Source organism: Atractosteus spatula, chromosome 6 (genome assembly GCF_055471065.1).
Source record: "Atractosteus spatula isolate fAtrSpa1 chromosome 6, fAtrSpa1.hap1, whole genome shotgun sequence".
Lineage (NCBI taxonomy): Eukaryota > Metazoa > Chordata > Actinopteri > Semionotiformes > Lepisosteidae > Atractosteus > Atractosteus spatula.
In genome coordinates, this window is record NC_142711.1 from 34,282,459 (window position 1) to 34,301,263 (window position 18,805).

General features: G+C 37.1%; 1 long non-coding RNA gene across 1 annotated transcript; it reads left to right on the forward strand.

The window, feature by feature from the left end:
- The first annotated feature begins 515 nt into the window (after window positions 1-515).
- Window positions 516-14,773, forward strand: LOC148832803 (uncharacterized). The gene is made up of 7 exons (XR_016091271.1): window positions 516-572; window positions 1,506-1,574; window positions 2,530-2,589; window positions 3,288-3,356; window positions 11,631-11,672; window positions 11,926-11,972; window positions 14,507-14,773. It is a non-coding gene; the product is annotated as an uncharacterized LOC148832803 (long non-coding RNA).
- The last annotated feature ends 4,032 nt before the right edge of the window (window positions 14,774-18,805 follow it).

Below are 18,805 nucleotides of genomic sequence, written 5' to 3' on the forward strand. Positions count from 1 at the left end.
CAGAGGAATTCCCAAACAATTATCCAGGCCAGTATCAGTGAAGTTGGGTGTCATGAGTATTCCAGGATAGCATAGGGAGCAAAATAAGATGTTGGGATGGTCATCGATGAGATATAGCCCCTTCTTTATTTGCCTTTAAAGGTGGTGCACTCTGGGTTGCCATCAACAGATCTTTTATGTTTTAAAATTTTTTAAGCATATTTATAAGATTTTTTCTTTTTTCAGTACAGTAAAATCACTCTTGCTATTACTGAAACTCTCAAAGATCATCATATCAAACAATAACTTGATAAGACAGGTCTTGGACTTCTTAAAAAAAGTTTTCGACAAGTCAAAGTGGGAAAGTGGTTATCTGATATATGCTATACTTATAGGTGTGTCTTGTCCCCCCCCCCCATTGTACATTAAGTACAATAATGATTGTATGAGCAAGCAGACCTTGTACCCAAAGGTGATAAAGCAACTGAAAATGACCAACAGCGGGGTTATATAGCTCAAGGTATCAGATTTACATTTTCCTGTGCTGGAGAATTTGCACCTGGACATTTCTTCTTCTTTCTTTCTTCTTTAAGGTAAATCTAAAATATTTATGTTCTGTAGTTTTGTTGAATTCAGGGACAGAATTTCATACTCCTTTCAAACTGCAGGTTGAACACTGCTCTGTGTAACAGTGTTGGCTGATTTACCATCAACAGGGCTGAAAGGTATAGGTTTTACAAGTATCTGATTTATTGATGTTGTTTATTTATTATTTACTCTTCTCTTGTTTAGTTGTTAAAATAAAGAGCTTGAGCTTAACAACAGTAGTTTTAGGTGAAGGAAGAGCTGAGACAACTGCTGTTAGATAGATAGATAATACTTTATTAATCCCATAGGGATAGTTAATTTCAGCAGACTTGAAAAAGGAGGTACCACAGATTCCCCTTAATTCTTTACATTTACGTTTATTGCTGTTCACTGAGATACTAACTATTGCAGAAACGTAAGAAAGGTTTCTAGTAAACAAACAAAGAAGAGATCAATTGCTCCATTATAAAATGTAGCACTTTTCTGAGGTCTTTCATAAATTTCACTTATTTGTTAATTGTAATTTTATCATTTCGGATTGAAAAATGACAAGTCATTCATCTTAGTTTGATAAAGCACATACTATTTTTTTTGTTTTAAACATTTTTTTCATTCTTTTTGGTAATGAAATTGAGGACTAATCCTTAGGAACTGCAATCCAACATGGTTTACAAGGCCTTTAATTTATTCCCAAGTTTTTCCATGGTTCATTGAGTGAAATACTGTAGATTACAGGTGGAATGAGAACCAGAAGACCAATAGTACTGATCGTTTTCTTTTAGTACCCACTTGGAGTTGGAGGTATAATTAGTCGTTTGTTCTTATTATTCTGTTGGTTGCCTCCTTAAAAAGAAACAGATAATTCAGGCAGACCATCAAGTTTCCATTTTGGCAAGTTCCTGTTGTGCCCTTTTCTAAGTGGTGAAATATATTTCCAGGACCCACGATGTCATGGTTCTGCTGTACAAAAGTTTTCAGTTGCAAGAACTGCTGTAACTGTAATTGTGGTAAGTAAAAACAAACTTTTATCACATGCAGACAAATCATTAAATACTAAACAGTCTTCTGACAGTTACTAGAATGTTTGTGAATCTCGTGAATAAAATGATTGAAACCCATTAAATGCCATCTATTCAAAGAAAATGTATGAGGTTGACATGACATGACATGACAAGACATGAGGTTGCCACTTGAAACTGCCGTGGAGTTGGACTCAAATGACATTTGTAATTTGCTATCCTTATAAAATTTTTTTTTCACATGCTGTAAAGCACTTTGAGATGCTGCTTTCAAAGGTGTTGTATTTAAAATAAATTTTAAATTGTTTTTTTTTATTTAGTTCATTTGGTTGAATGTGCAAATGGTGTTAAGTTATGTAAAAGTGAATGTGCACTACAGTACTGTATGTGTGAATGAACCATGCTAGCAGCAGCAACAAATGTGCACAAACCTGAAAACCAAATCATCTTTAATATAATTTTATCTGTCTCACTGAGCATGAAAAACCACAATATTCTCCAGTGCTTTGCCAAAAATTCAAAATCCCCAAAAATCTTGAAATAGGGAAGTGATTGACAAGCATTTATGAGCAGCTAAAAAGGGTGAGTTTACTTAATAGGCTTCAATAAATGCTAAAAGACTCTTTGCCTCTTCTAATAACCATCTAATAACCATCCTTATTGTTGTTTCATAGTCATTAGCAACTATATGAGTTAAGGAAATTATGGATTTTTGGAAGGAAGTACACACACACATACGGTATGAGCACACAGGGACAATTAAGATCAACATAGGAAACTTAATTTAGACAAACCCAGCCACTATGCTTTTGGAAAGGGAATGCACCCAGAGAAAACTTCCACAATTCTGAGAACATGATGAACACATAAGGCATCCATGTCTTTTAACTAATTTTATGCTGTTTTCATATATATATCATTTAAAACCTTTATCATTATACAGCTGATAAGGACATTTCAGCAGAGACAATCAGATTATGTGGCAACGGATCAGATATTCCAGGTAAGCCAATTCTTAATTCTAAATGCAAATTTAGTACACCAGACTGTACACAATCATGCGTTAGAGAAAGTGTGCTGCATGCTTGTGTTCCATGTGTAGTGGTGTGAGGGTTTTAATTTATTGTAACAGTTAGGAACAATTTGAACAGTAAATTATGAGTGTGCTTTGATGACTGTTAGGAATCGCACACAATAATTAACTGTCTCACACACATCTAAATATACAGTATAAGATTTATTGATACAACACCAAACAACATGTGCAACAAACCAAACAGAGTAATAACGTTTATTGTAAATCAAGCTGTTGTGATACACTAAGTTGATATTTCACTCAGGCATTACAAGGATAAGAGTTAGTAACTTCAGAGTTACAAATATATTGACTATAACATGTGATACTATATGATATACATCTACCTTGTAAGGCATATACAGTATTTAGATAACATTTATATTCTCACATACAGGGCCAATTAAGAAACCAATTAGCACAGTCACTATTTTTTCAGAAGGGGGAAGCACTCAGAGAAAACCCACACAAAAACAATAAGAACATGTAAATTCTACATACAGTAGAAGGCACCTACGTCTGGCATTCATAACATAATAATAAAATCAAATTAAAGCTGACAGGCACTTTCAATTCTGCTGTTTTCATACACAGTATGTACATACCATTTTTTAATTATTATACAGCTGACGAAGAAACACCAGAGATTATAACAAAAAAAATCAGTGTGAAAGAAAACAGTTCAGATCTTCCAGGTAAGCAAATTCTTCATTTTAAATACATTCAGATTCACTGCACCAGGCTATAGGCAAGCATATACTAGAGAAAGTGGGCTACATGCATGTGTTACTTGTGTAGAGATGAGGGTTTTTTATTAAATGGAATTCACACCCAATCCATCATTAAGGAATAAGATTAAGAGAAAAAAACAAACAAAAAAAACAACATGAAAAGAAACAGTACCAAATAAACCTGGCAAACACTTATTCTATGTCAGTGCTAACCCTCCTGGTCAGCCATATAGGAAGCATTTAGAGGGGGCATAAAAGTTGCGGTAGGAATTTCATCTTACTTAAATGTATTCAGCCAAAAAGAAAAACCGGGAGATATGCCAGCATTCTAAGTCCCTTTTTAACATTTAAAACTATTGGGGGAAAGTTTAGTTTCCACAATTCCCTGAGGTTTGGTGAGACAATTACAGTACCTCAAATCGGATTTAGATCATTTACTGTAAATGGGAAATTCAAAAAGAACTCTGTGTCCTTCAAGCCACCTAAAGGCAAAGCCTCAAATTTACTGTAATTAATTTTATAGACTGAAATGGACCTAAATTCACTAATAACCAGAACTGCCAAGACGAATATATCAGGTGTGGACAAAAACAATGAAATATTGTCTACATATAGAGAGATCATATGTGTTATTTCACCAAGTTTTACAACTTTTATATCCCTACATAATCTACAGATTAATAATAGATAATCTATTACACTTAAGAAAGTCTCCTCCAAGGCCAAACTTCTATAAGACATCAAACAGGTAACTCTACTGGACTATATCAAATGCCTTTTCAGTATTTGAAAGAGAAATATCAAGGGCTGGTTAGTAAACTGAATAACATTTAAAAGTCTCCTTACATTTATTGCCAAGAAGTGATTTGGTATAACACCAGTTTGATCAGGATGAATAAGAAGGGACAAGAGTTCTTTTTCCCAGTACTATGGAGAGCAAACTTGCTATCAACCCCAATAACAGCAGCCATGTTACCCTGCAATTCCCATCTGGAAACCCACTGTAGTTAAGCAGGTGTGAGCCTGGTCAGTACCTGTTTGGGAGACCTCGTGGGAAAACTAAGGTTGCTGCTGGAAGAGGTATAAGTGGGGCCTGCAGGGGGTGCTCACCCTGCAGTCTACAGTATTGTGGTCCTAATGCCCCAGTATAGTAACGGGGACATTATACTGTAAACAGGTGCCGTCCTTTGGAAGAGACGTAAAACCGAGGTACTGACTTTCTGTGGTCATTAAAAATCCCAGGGTGTTTCTCGAAAAGAGTAGGGTGTAACCAAATTTCCCCTTGGCCAATCATGGCCTCCTAATAATCCCCCTCTATGAATTGACTTCAGCACTCTGTTCTCCTCCCTGCTAATAGCTGGGTAGCACTATTGCTGCCATCGTATCACCCAGGTAGTGCTGCACAATGGTGGTGGTGGAGGAGAGTCTACATTACCTGAAAAGCGCTTTGAGTGGAGTGTTCAGAAAAGTGCTAAGCAATTATTATTATAAGACTAATTTGTCTGTATAACCCTCATGAATCAGGGGCTTTATTTTTCTTTAGTATAAGAGATATATTAGCTAAATTTAAGTTTGAAGGTAAATATCCTTTGTCAAACAAATCTATTGTTAGAGGGCCCATAATGCTTTTGTGCATTTGTTTTTATATGGGGCCATATCCATCTAGTCTACATAGATAATTTGTCTGATCTTCTGAGAGAGATGAGAGTTTTATCTGACCCAGAAACATCTTCATTCTCTCAGTAGTGGAGGTGAATTCAAATGTGTACACAGTACATTTTAGCAGAAAAGTCTCATTATCCCATTATTCTATTGCTTTCCTTACAGTTACAGTATAATGTGTAACACCCTTTTTGCCTTTGAGAGTTGTTAGAGAAAACTCTTCTTTTCCTTACCAGCTGGGTGAGAGGCCAGCCTAGTTTATTGCTTGACTCATAAAGTCTACAGTATGTTTAGCAAAGTTTTGCAAAGCTAGTAAGAAGTTGGTCTAAATCTGCATGAGCAGCATCTAATTGTTTCAAAAGAGTTTTAGAAGTTGAAAGTTTAAAATCCCTCTCTATGTTTTGATGTTTTCTCTAGATCCAGTCGACTTGACACTTTCCTTTTAGATGCAGAGATGTAAATAATGATGGCTCTCATCAAATGAGCTTTTACTGTTTCCCACAGAGTTGATGGACCAATCTCTGGTGTTTTATTTATCGGCATAAACAATTCCCATTGCTTAGCAATGCTGTCCACAAATAGTGGTCAACTCAGTAAAGTGGGATTTACAGTAAGTGTCAGTGTCTACTTGAAGGGTCCCTGACAGGAGCATACAGTAATCACATCGTAGTAATATAAGTGCGCCTAAAATAATCACATCTTAGTAATATAAGTGCCTAAAATAAGAACATATTATCCCTCAATATCTCTTATTATTTTATCCAGTCAGAAAGGGAAGCCCTTTTGTACAAGGATAGAAAGTGCCCGGCTCTAAAGAAAGGTAAAAAACTGTCCCTCCCAGCTCCTATTTAACTGAACATGTTCTAGATCAGTCAGGTGGGTCTCTTGTAAAGGGAGTATCTAGGAGGTCTCTTTTTTTCAGAGATGACTGGACTGTCTGCCGTTTAATAATATGATTTAAACCTTTAAAGATAAGACAGACCAGTTTAATAATTGGCAGATGACCGCATACAAGTGTATACAGATTATGAGAGCAATTAATGCATGGTGGAGGATTTTAGACTACAAAATAAAAAGGTTGTACACAGAAATACTGTAACTTTAGATAAGCTAGGCTGGCATCATTACTTATAGAAGACAAACACAGTGGGTAGAATCGAGACACAATAAAAATTGACACATTTCCAAACAATGGAAACGAATCCAAATTTACCACTTGAGTGGTCTTTGGGACGAATGAGGTGAAGCAAAGGTATTCTGCCAAAAGAGATAAAATAAATCAAACCCCAGAAAAAGTATTGAATCTGACTCGCAACCATGGTTCAGTTTTGTTGCAACCCAACCATTTCAGTAATAAAAGCACCGGTTTAACTGGAACATATAGTACATACGTGCTCAAATGTTAATGGGATGAGATGTAATAAGAACCAGGGAAGACCCCCCTCAAGTTATCGACATTCTATAATCCTGCAGGCAAATTTATATTATTCATATGGTCATGCAAGAAGTAACAAGATTGCATATGTACCTTAACAGGAAAAATCACTATTAAGCAAATACTCTGCACAACTATAATAACCAAAAGGAAAAAATAACTTTTAATAGCTTATAAATTTCACTATATTATAGATGAAAAAGAGTGTGAGTGTAAGAGGGGTTTTGAGAAGCTGGGAAAAGCCTTATATACTGTATATTGTGAAAATATATGCCTAATAACCAAGTCTACATGTAAACCAGACTGCGATTAACTACATTATTTTTTGATAAAAGATTGTGTTGAGAAGCACAAGTCAGTGCCAGATATGTTTATGGGTTAGAAATAAATCAAGTGGGAGCTCTGCAAAAATGATCCACTCAGGCAAAAAGCATCATGTGACCCCCAAGTTTAATTTACTGTAACACATAGAAATTTGGACAAGAAAATTTCTAAAGTGCTATGACAACTATTAGGACTCAATCAAACATAATAATTTACAGACTCCACATAAGTTCTAAATATACTGTACAATGTTTAATAAAAGATTTAATAACGTCTGAGTTAAAAATATACTGATCAGGTCTACCTCCAGGTCTATCACCAGTTCTATATATAGTATTGATCACAATATATTGGTACCAGGTCTACCTGGTAGGTATACAGTATAGTTAGATGACATTTATATTCTCATACACAAGTAAGTATACATCTACTATTGTGACCGAAACTATCAAACAAAATTGGAATTATAGTTCCAATTCCAATAATAGTTCCAGTACCAAATAATAGTTCCTGCAGAGAGAGAGGAGAGGAGAGAACGCTTTTGCCATTTTAGCATTCTAGCATTCCCGAGGACGTCTCTCCACAGATGTTAACTTTTCATGCTGATCTTTGGCCTTTAAAAACTGTCATCCACTTGGGTCTGGCCACAAGTGAGACAGGTGGGGCAAACTCAGTTCATCCCAGCTATAGCTTTTTACTAAATATGCTTGGATATTCAGAATGTCGACTAAATTTAATTGATCAGGCAAAATAGCAGTGAGATCATGAAGCACAAGATTTCTTCTGTTGTAGGAATTCTCTTATTTACTGACTCATTACCTCAGCCAGGCATCTTGGAAAACAATAAAGTACTGTCTTGGTCTGCTTGCAGTCACATAGTTAGAAAAGTCGGAGGACGAGGTTAAATGGAAAGGAAAGAACAGACAGTGAAATAACCAATGAAAATGAGTTTGCTGCTAGCTATTAAGGTAAAACAATCACAGTTGGTGAGTGGTTAGGATATTATCAGATACAGTCCTGGGTTCCACCCAGCAGGTCCCTTATTGGATCTTTCCTCTGAGCGATGATGATGTCCTGGTCTGTGTTCCAGACCCAGAAAATCTTTCTTACCCTTACACCTTACCCTCATTCCTCATTGTTATCCGTGATGGGAGTTCTATCATGTATCATGTATTTTATACCAACTGTTTCCATTATAATATCCCAAACTCTATTTTAAAGAGGACTGGTTTCTAACTAGTAGTGGTAACTTGTTGATAAAAGGTAAATTTGGTCTTTTAAACTAGGTAAAAAGTTTAATCTACGAATTGAACAGCAAATAAAAAAACATGTTCTTTTATTTCTAATTAAATCAAAACATGATTACAACCAGCCCAAACAATTTCTAAAGACAACAGATCTTCCTACAAATGAATGCAATTTCAAATTACTGCATGCACTTCAAAAGAAAACAACAATTATTTAATAGAGCTTTTGTGTCAGCATTACAAGTTATATTTAAAATGATAAATAACTTCCTTTTTGCTAATATACTACTTCACATAAGCAAAACAAAACAGGAGTAAGATTAGACAAAATGTTACAAAGTGAAAATTATTTCTGGGCAGATTAATTCTAGTCATGCTAATAATACTAGTCTGCTCTGAGCTTTGGGTCTGTTATTTCTTCCACCTACTTTTGTGATTCTTCATTCTTAAACTTGTAAATTGCAGATCCTTTTTTTGGAAGCACTTTGTAAAAGATGCACTGGAATAGCCAGACTGTCAGTTGTATGAGAGACTCCAACTGGCAGTCATGTGGTTGTAAAAGTTAGAGAGACCGGTTAACTGGAGAGGAAAGAAGTTAACCAATGAAAATATGTTGGCTTCTAGCTTTAGTGATTGGTTAGAGTGTTATCAGGTATTGTACTGGGTTCCACCCTGCAGGTCCCTCACTGGTGGATCTTCCTCTGGGTGATGAACAGGGACCTCTGACCCATTGCCCTGGGCAGAAAGAGACAAGCAGACTAAATGGAGCCTAGTCCCTCAGAGTAGAAGTTGATCAGAAGGATCCAGATGGGAGGAGGCCTTTCAAACCCAGTGAGCTTGTTGATTTGCTTGTAATTATTTGATGAGAAGATGAAAGCTTCCAGGAAACTGTTTAACAAGATGGCTGGACAGCTTTTTCCAATTGCCCATTAAGAATGTAGTTCCTTGTAACTTTCAGTTATACCCCTCTGGTCTTATGTTTCTGCTGGGCATAAATCAGTTCATTGGATTGACTTTGTCCATGCATATTATGCTTATATAATAGAAACTTAAACATTTAATTAGATCTTAATAGGAATCATAGTAATAACAAATTTACCCTGATGAAACATATGACACAATTCATGATTCTCTTTTAGCATTTATTTATTCTCAAATAATGTAACATTCAATATCCATTTGTAACAAAGTCCAGTATGTGAACCTTCAGATTCAGTAACTGGTGGCATCTCCTTGAACAGCAATGACTGCAGCTAAAGATTTCCCATAACCATTGTTCAGTCTCTCACATCAGTTTTAAGGAATTCATCTCATTCCTCCTCACAGAACTCCTTCAGCTCTTTGACAGCTCATTTCAGGTCCTGGGACAACATTATAATGGGTCAGTGTAGGTCATTGTAAAATGCAATTTTCTTCTGAATCCTTTCTGTTGTAGATCTGCTTTTATTGATTGAATGAATGATATTATTGCTGCAAAACCCAACTTTAGCTGAGCACAGATGAATGGCCTGAAATTATCCTCTAGCATGATCAGATACAGTACAATGCAGAATTCAATGGCTGTTTTAATGATGACAAGTCATTCAGGTCCTGAGGAATCAAACCAGCTTCAAATTATCACACTCCCAGCACCATACAGTACTTGACAGTTAGGATGAGTTTCTTCTGTTCAAAAGCACTGCTTGGACAAAGAGCTCTACCTTTGACTTGTCTGTTCTGAGAAGCCTTGTGGATTATATATGTACTCTTTGGCTAACTTCACACAGGCAGAAATGTACTTTTTGGAGAGCAGTGTTTTCCTCCTTGCTATCCTCCCATGAACATTCTTTTTCATTTGTTTTCTGATAGTTAAATCATGAACAGTCACTTTAGCCAAGGTACAGATTCTTGGATATTACTCTGGGGTTCTTTGTCACTTCTTTGACAATGTTCTGCTTTGTTCTTTGAGAGATTTTGGTAGAATGACCACTCCTGGGTGGAGAGACTCTAGTCTTGAACTTTCTTCATTTGTGGATTTTCTGCTTTACACTGGATTGGTGGAGTCCTGAATCCTTAGAAACACTTTTTTCTGAGGTCCTCTGAGATTTCCTTTGATTGTGACTTGACCTTTTTCCACACACCTTTATGGTGAAGATCAAACTCACAATGTTTCTTATCTTTTTGTAGGGCAAGCTTTCCAAACCTAATTCTTTAAACCTGATTAAACACCTGATCTAATTATTTTATTAACTGAGCTAATGAAACTTGTCACGATTGTAAGTCCCTCCTCTTAAGGGCCCTCCGGCTCTTTCTTGTTTGTGTTGATTTTCCTGCACCTGACTCTTATCCAGCCCCTTTCCTATAATAGCCAGACGTTCCTACCAATCTGGGCTCAGCTGTGGAAGATGGACGCCTGGAAGCCCACCTACCAGCGTGTCCAGGAGTGGCCCAATGGCATAGGCTTCGCAACGGTGTCCTGACCATCTGGGTCCGTGGCTTGGAGCGCCTAGCCCGTTACCCCTTTTTATCTCCCCGACCCTTCACCAGATCCCACTCTGGCTTTTAACTTTCGTCTCGTCTGTCTTGGATGGATTACCCGGCTCTGGACTTTAGCTCATCGTGGATTACCCTACGGACACCCTCTGGATTGTCGCATGGACCACCGCACCCCTGTTCTTCTTCCAGCCTTCTTCCTAGTCTTCTTTCCCCGTGTTTGTTTCACTCCCTTCCGGATTCTGCCATCTGCATAGGGTCCTGAAAAACGCTCCGTGGCAAAACTAGGGTTTCACTTACTTTTTCACATCCCCTGTATTTTAATTACTCATTGTTAGTTTAATTCATACATCATTTCATTTCAAGAGACATGGAATTGATTACTTTAAATCCTTTTGGATATTTACAAAAAAACATAAAAGCACGTCCTTTAAAAAGACTGACAGTGAGCATTACCACAGTAATAAACATAAGACATGTTTGTTTTTTTTAATTACTAGTATAATCAAAATGTGTGAAGAGGTAGCTTACGTTTCATATTCTGTGAAGCCAACACATAGTTCAGAAATTATATTGAGTAGGAGATAAAAATAAAATCATTTTTGTGTTTCATGGTTTCCAGCTGTTGCTTTTTCTGTGGTATTAGTGTGTTGAGATAAGAGATGTGATGGGATTCTGTGATCAGGTCTTCAGGCATTATTCCTTATTATTCCTTCAACTCAAGTACTGTACATGCAGTTCAGTTCAGTTTATTTGTTATATGCACAAGTGCAATGAAATGCTTATTTGCATGTATGCTCCAATACAAAGACATTAAGGAATCACCAAAACATAAATATGGAACAACAGCAACAACAAAAGAACAAGCTGATCATTTTGACATGTCACTTAAGTGTGTTGAGAGGTCCAATCAGGTTCTAGAAATGAAAATAACAGAGTTTACAGTATGTCACTGTAAAGAAATTTCACATGCAGTAAGGCATAGGCAATGACAACTGAGCGAGAAAAAATGCTTGTCTGTATTTGCATCTTCTTTAGAATAGTATCTGATCCCAGCATGATCCCAGTAATAAGAAAAATCCATACTTTCATTTTTAGGAAGCTATTCCAACTCTTCTGCTCCACCTCATCCACCATCATGTAAGTTGATATTCCTCTGAGGAAGGTAAAGAACCCAGCCTTCCCATAGTGTCACAATGTGTATAGTCTTACATCTAGATTTCTGCATATAGAAAAACTAATGTTAAAGACAAATATTAATGATTAGATAATTAATGGAAATATATAAATGTATATTTCTGAAGTGCAATAGAATGTGCTTTTTGATCAAACCTAATACGAGTAAAAGGGAAAATATTCATTTTAATCATAAAAGCATATTTTGTAATTTCAGATTCAACAATAAGTTTAGAAAAGAGCCAGCAATAACATCATTAACGGGTAAGTTTATAAAGTAATGATATCACTGGCAGATGAAAGGAAGTCATAATTTTAGTATTTAGTCATTTTAGTATATCTATTTTGTTCTTTATAAAGCATACTGTATAACCAATACTGTTTAAAAAAACTTAAATCTTAGCACACACTTTTACTGTTGGTGACCCAAGACAAAAAGACATTTTAAAGAGATTTTTAAAATTATGTAAGCTAGGATACAAGTGAGTCATTTTGCTTTCATTTATCAGCTTTAATAACACGACACGGTAGCTTGCTCCATTCGTTCACAACCCATTGCGACATGTTATCAGGTTTAAATTCTCCTGCATGTACTGTAGCTTCCTTTTGTGTGCTCCTGTTCATTTTTCACTATTGTTTCTGAAGAGGTCTATAGGATTGACATTGCCAGTGTTTTTGAGAATACAGTTTTGAACATTCGAATTAGGTCCCCTTTGCAGTAGCTTTGCATTTCTACAGTGCTCATTGGAAACAGTTATAGTAATGTAGTCCTCTAGTAACATACTGTAGCCCTAATATGCTTAAATGCCTTAATGCATAGAATGATTTTCAAAAAACTCACAGTAGTAGTTTATACAGTTTTAGTCATAAAGTGACACAGTGGTTCTATACATTTCTGAGTATATCGTACGTTCTAACAAGCTGTTGATCATTTACTAAAGAACTCAATAAATTGCAATTGAATAATGAACTCTCTGATGTCTGTGGCAAAATGATTTTTCCAAAAGAACCAATTTCTTAAGCCAGGCCAGGCATGCTTATCTAAACAAAAAATTAAACCAAAACTGCTACTGTTCCAAGCTGAAACCAGGAGGGCAGCAATGGTGGGTTCTGTTGGAAGATGAGCAAGTGGGGAAATTGTGAGGAACAGAGTATCTTTTGAGCCACATACACTGTACTGTACATGAATTTGCAAAGAGTCTGCACTACAAGCACGAGGATTTATCTTCTAATCTTTTTGGCTACAATTGCATCACCATAGTAAAACAAAATCAGAAAAACATAGTGTAACACATACTGTAGAGCCGCCATTGCAGGTTGTTCGAGCTGGCTTACCAGCGCGGTGACGTCACTGCCCTTCCCTGTGAATAGTAGGGACCGAAGCCATTGGGCTGAGGGTAGATTTTTCTTTAGGTTAACTGGCTGGGTCCCTGTTGAGTGAAGCCAGAGACCCAGGTTCAAGTACCCAGTGGTGGGTGGGTTGACCTGAGGCGGCAGCGGCAAGGGCGCGTACCCACGTGAACCCGAGAGCATTACAATAACAAACACTTGAGAGCTTTATTGATTTTATAAGACAGGCCTCTGTTTGTAATCTTTACTGTATGTTCTTTCTTTACTGAAGCAGTTCGGTACTGGTATGGTACAGTAAGTCACAGTGTCACTATTTTGAACAGCTGGATTGCACACCTGATACAATGTTGAAATGGTACAGGAATAATAATGGTGTGTTTATATTCCAGCTTGTCAGCACGCATAGAGCATACTGTATATTCTACATACTGTCATCATATCACTTTTTTTCTGCCCTCATCCCCAACACTGCTTAGAATTCATCCCATAAATGTAATGGCCACTGGTCATTGAAAAAGCAGGCAGAGGTCTGAAGGCAGAACCCATTTGCAGGGGGAAATAAGCAGATAAGCAGGCAGTGGGAAATGGACCAAGCAGTTTTGTGTTATGGCCCAGGAACACAGCTGGGTTTGTAGCCAGGCAGTTGACAAAGTAGTACAGAATTGCAGTCAGGAAATGAAAGAGGATTGAATCCAGGAGACACAGTGACACAGCACAGAAGGTATTGCACTCAGGAAATGTAAATCAACAGAATGGTTGAGACAGGCAATACAATTTTGCAACCAAATAGAACATGGGGATTTCCAAAGCCGGGGGTCAGACTGAAGCATGTCAAAAGCCCAAGAGAAACACAAGCAAGGAATGCAAAGCTAGAGACTAGGCAACGGCTCAGAGAAAAAGTCTAACAGAGACCAGAGCACTCTCAGAGCAGACCTACTGTATATAAAGTAGACTCTTCCTGTACAGACAGGTGTAGACACAGGAACACACTTCCTGTTTGATTATAAACCCATGGCAACCAACTGACAGATATATTATTAAAGGCATGGCTGGTTGCTGTAGTAATGCTAACTTGATCCAAAGCACTGTAGCAGGTTCGAGCATTACAATAACAAGTTATTATTTACTGAGAGTAACATTTCAAAGTCAAGAGACCATAGGTCTGGTCTGGGTATGTTGAATGGGGCTGTGTGTATCATTTTGGGAAATATAACCTGGATCCATACATTGACTACCTGATATTAATACATTATGAGGAACTGAACTATTTTACTTTACAAATATGATTATGTTTTTTTTTCTGTATTTACTGTTTCTGGATCAACAAAGGAACCCCAGTCCTTCAAGACAGAATTTACTACTGTCACTGTCACTAAAATAGTTTCTGGAAATGGGGATATTTGGGCAGATGTGTGTTGATGTCTCTGTATAATGGTTTTGTTTTGCAGGATTCTGCTCCCATGAACTGAGAGACTTTTTCATAGAATCTCACAATGAAGAAATTGTAATGGGCAGAAGGCAATATCAAGACAGCGAACAGAATATATTTCTCATGTTCAGAAATGGAGACACCATTGAAATAAGGCTATCCTGTCACAAAAAATAAACATTGATTTAAAAACTGCCTGCTTCTGTTTAGAATAAGACAAGAAAACCAAAAGTGTTTACAAGTACTGTATATGAAATAAAGAAATGTAAACACCTTATGAACAAAACAGTTTTTTTTAAACTTTAAATACTCCAGAGATAATAGTAATGGCAAAGAAAAAAGGAAGCCAGTCAACAGAAAACTAAAATTCCAAATTTAAATTAAAGTATTTTATGCTTTATTGATGCTACTTCTAAATAATATTATTCTAGTGTTTGGTTTGGCCTAATTTATCAGTCTATTTAAAAGTGGCATATACTGTACAGTATTAGACGTTTTGACAAAATACAGTAAGCCTTAGAATTTAGGTCAAGTCCCAACAATTTACACACTATTTTTCTATAAGTTTTATGGACAAGGGGAGTGAGGTTCCAAGCCATCACACTTCCTGATAAATTTTATGTAAAAGTAACTGGCCGTTGTTAAAGGGGAATTGCAAACTGCGATTTTACAAGCCAGTTATTATGGTAAATCACTGTAACAAAAAATATTCATTGACGTTATAGATTTTTTTTTTACAAATTTCAAACTAAGAGTTAACAGGCAAGTAGAATCTGTTGGCAAAACTATCTCATAATCAAAAGCAATATTTCTATTAGATTAAAAGAGATGTATCACAAACCTGCTTGTTTACAATGTCATAGGGCCGCAACACATCAACGGAAGTTTTGTTGCCTTGTTCTGAATCACAAGGTGGCACTGTACATAACTGGAAATTTTGTCTCTCTTATGATAGAAATTGAAGTGTAAATTGAAGGTTTTACAAGTTATTTTACTTTTATTGTGGTTTGAAATTCATTCATCATTGCTGATTCTTTCTAATCCTGAAATAGCATTGCAGTTCCCCTTTAAACTAACGAGTTTAATACTAGAATGTTATGTTAAAAATGAATTAGTATGATTATATTTGATACAGCGAAGACCTAACTCACACCTGCAGTTACATTAATTATTATATGATGCTAAAATGTTTTTAGCCTATCAGGCACAACTGTTGCACACCACAACTATTGTGTAATTTAATGTTGTAATAATTAAAGTTATATTAATTTAATTTTAGAGTAAAAAGACAACATTATTTCTAATCAAATAGGCAGGAGTCTGTATTCTATTAAAATTTACCACAGCATCTTTGCTTATCTGAATGCAATCTTAAGATGGTGGGAAATGATATAGAAGATGTACATGATGATATATCATATCACCCTGCAACTCACAACAAGCAACCCTCTGAAGCTAAGCATGTGTGAGCCTGGTCAGTACCTGGATGGGAGACCTCCTACGAAAAACTAAGGTTGCTGCTGGAAGAGGTGTTAGTGGGGCCAGCAGGGGTCCATGTGGGTCCTAATCCCCCACTATAGTAACAGGGACACTATACTGTAAAGAGGCGCCGTCTTTTGGATGAGATGTAAAACCTAGGTCCTGACTCTCTGTGGTCATTAAAAATCCCAGGGCGTTTCTCTAGAAGAGTAGGGGTGTAACCCCGGCGACCTGGCCAAATTTCCCATTGGCCCTTACCAATCATGGCTTCCTAATAATCCCCGTCTATAAATTGGCTTCATTACTCTGCTCTCCTCCCCACTGATAGCTGATGTGTGGTGAGCGTTCTGGCGCACTATGGCTGTTGTCGCATCATCCAGGTGGATGCTGCACATTGGTGGTGGTGGAGGGGAGTCTCCATTACCTGTAAAGCGCTTTGAGTGGAGTGTCCAGAAAAGCGCTATATAAGTGTAAGTAATTATTATTATTATATAGAGAAGAAATAACATGAGCATTGTGTCACGCCTGACATCCCTCCCTAGAGGGTGCTCCACTACTCCCGTTATTGTTCCTGTGATTGTTGCTAAGCTCCCCAGGTGTACCATCTTACTGTATGTGTATTATTTAAAGACTAGCTCCTCCAGTCCTCGGGGCTCATCATTAGTGTCACGAGGCCTGCCTAGGACAAGGATACCCTACGTCCGTCTCCTGAGTGCATAGGCCTCATCCCCGACAACTCCCGCTTCCTGAGCTCGGGGTCTGGAGGATCTCGCCCCGTCTCCCTTGGACCTCCATGTTTTGTCTGTCCATGTGTTCCCCCCTCCCGGGGATTTTAACCTTGTCGTGTCCCAGGATGGATTACTCGCCGCTGGACTCTCGGACTGTGCCCTGACCTGCCTTTGGACCCGTTTGGATTTGGATGCCATTCTTTGTCTCCCCCTGTTCACTGTCTCACAGACTGTCACTATTATTTTGTGCACTATTAAACCCCTGTATGTTCCCTTTTACCACGCCTCCTGTTTTCTCTAGGTTTTACAGCATTGCATAGGGTCTACTACAAGACCTGACACGGATCTCACTCCGTGGTCGTAACACATTGTGGCCAGTGAGCACAAATAAAGCCCTTCTGAATTTCTTAAGAGCTTGTTGAACCACAGTGAGGTCATGAGTGAGTAGGGACTGAGCTGGAGCTTCACACCTCCATGCAAAACACCTACAGAGATCAACGAAGACTTTTCTACATTTAAACACAAAAAATAACAACAGAATGAAGAAAGCCTATGATTAAAAAAAACTTTTGAAAGCAAAATATATCAGGATAAAGTTCAGAGCACAGTAGAAGTGCAAAATTATCAAGCAGTGTTCCATTGTTAAACTGTAAGAAAGTATAGTACTGGCAATCATCTTTGTAATTTACAATTTAGGGCAATAAATACTTCAGAAAATTAGCATTATGGGTATAGAGTAAGTGTTTAATCTTATGGAGGGTTTTAGAAATGAACAACCATACAATATACCATACAAACAGAGCTTACACAAAACATTGTACTAACATCTGAGATGCACACATGATTTATTCTTTTAAATACTGTACATGTGAACAAATTACTGGAACTAAGGACATCTCTTGCTCAGCATGCTTGTACTGATAAAATGTGAGAAAAGATTTCATTATAAGAGTGAAAAGAAAGGTTACAATTAACACCAGGTCAATCAGGCAACACAGTGTGATTTAAGGATACCTCAGTCTCAAAGCAAATGCATACTGTATGATAGATTTGTTTCTCCTTAGTTAGATCCACAAAAAGAAGATGTGCTTGAAGGTAGTAATTTATTAATCATCACCAAGAAGGTGGAATTAGTGTAAGGAAGGATTAGTGGCACAGCCACATTGGTCATATCAGAAAGCACATGTACCACCATTTTTACAGTATAGTGTGTTTGTCAATATACTGGGACACACAGACTGTAGGGTGAGCACCCACTACTGGCCCCAATAACACATCTCCCAACAGCAACCTTAGCTTTCCTATGAGGTCTCCCATCCAGGTACAGGCCAAGCTTACACCTGCTTAGGTTCAGTTGGTTACCAGCTGTGAGTTACGATACAGGGTGAAATGTTTTATACCTGGAAACTCCCAAAGCATGTGCTCATAAGTACCAAGTAAACCCTGTATACTTCTGTGACAGAGAGAGTAAGGAGAAATTTTTATCAAGAACCACCAATATGGTATATAAGAAGGCTGCACTGTTGTACATAATTCAATGTGTCTGATAAATCTGCATAGGGGAATCTTCACCCCAAAATAAAATTCTGTGTTGGTCATTTTAAACTCATATCACTTTCTCTTGGGGATTTAAATCACAAAATTCAACATGTCCATTTCACTAAACGTATGATACAATGAATACTGGCAACAAATTATAGTTTAATGATTTTTTCAAAATAACAACAGAGCAGTGAGTATAATCATTCTTAAGGATGTTTATTTACACAATAATGGAAAAGCACTCCATTTTCCATAGTACTGTATTTGAAATCACTTTACATGGCATTATTAGCATTATGGGAAAAGGGAATAACTTGGGAAGAGTTAAGAATGAGTTGGGAAGAATTAAGACATGATTTTACATCATTTTATCAAGCTTTCTTCTTCATACCCCTTCCCTAACTAATTACATCTGTTTCTAGTTTTTCAGATTGTCAAGGGTGGAATGTCATGAAATACTAGAGACAATTTTCCGAAGGAAACTATGGCATGTTATTAGTTAACAACTGAACATTTAAGAATTGTTTTATTGTTTTCCATATTTCTAGAATGTATCCTATGTTTAGATT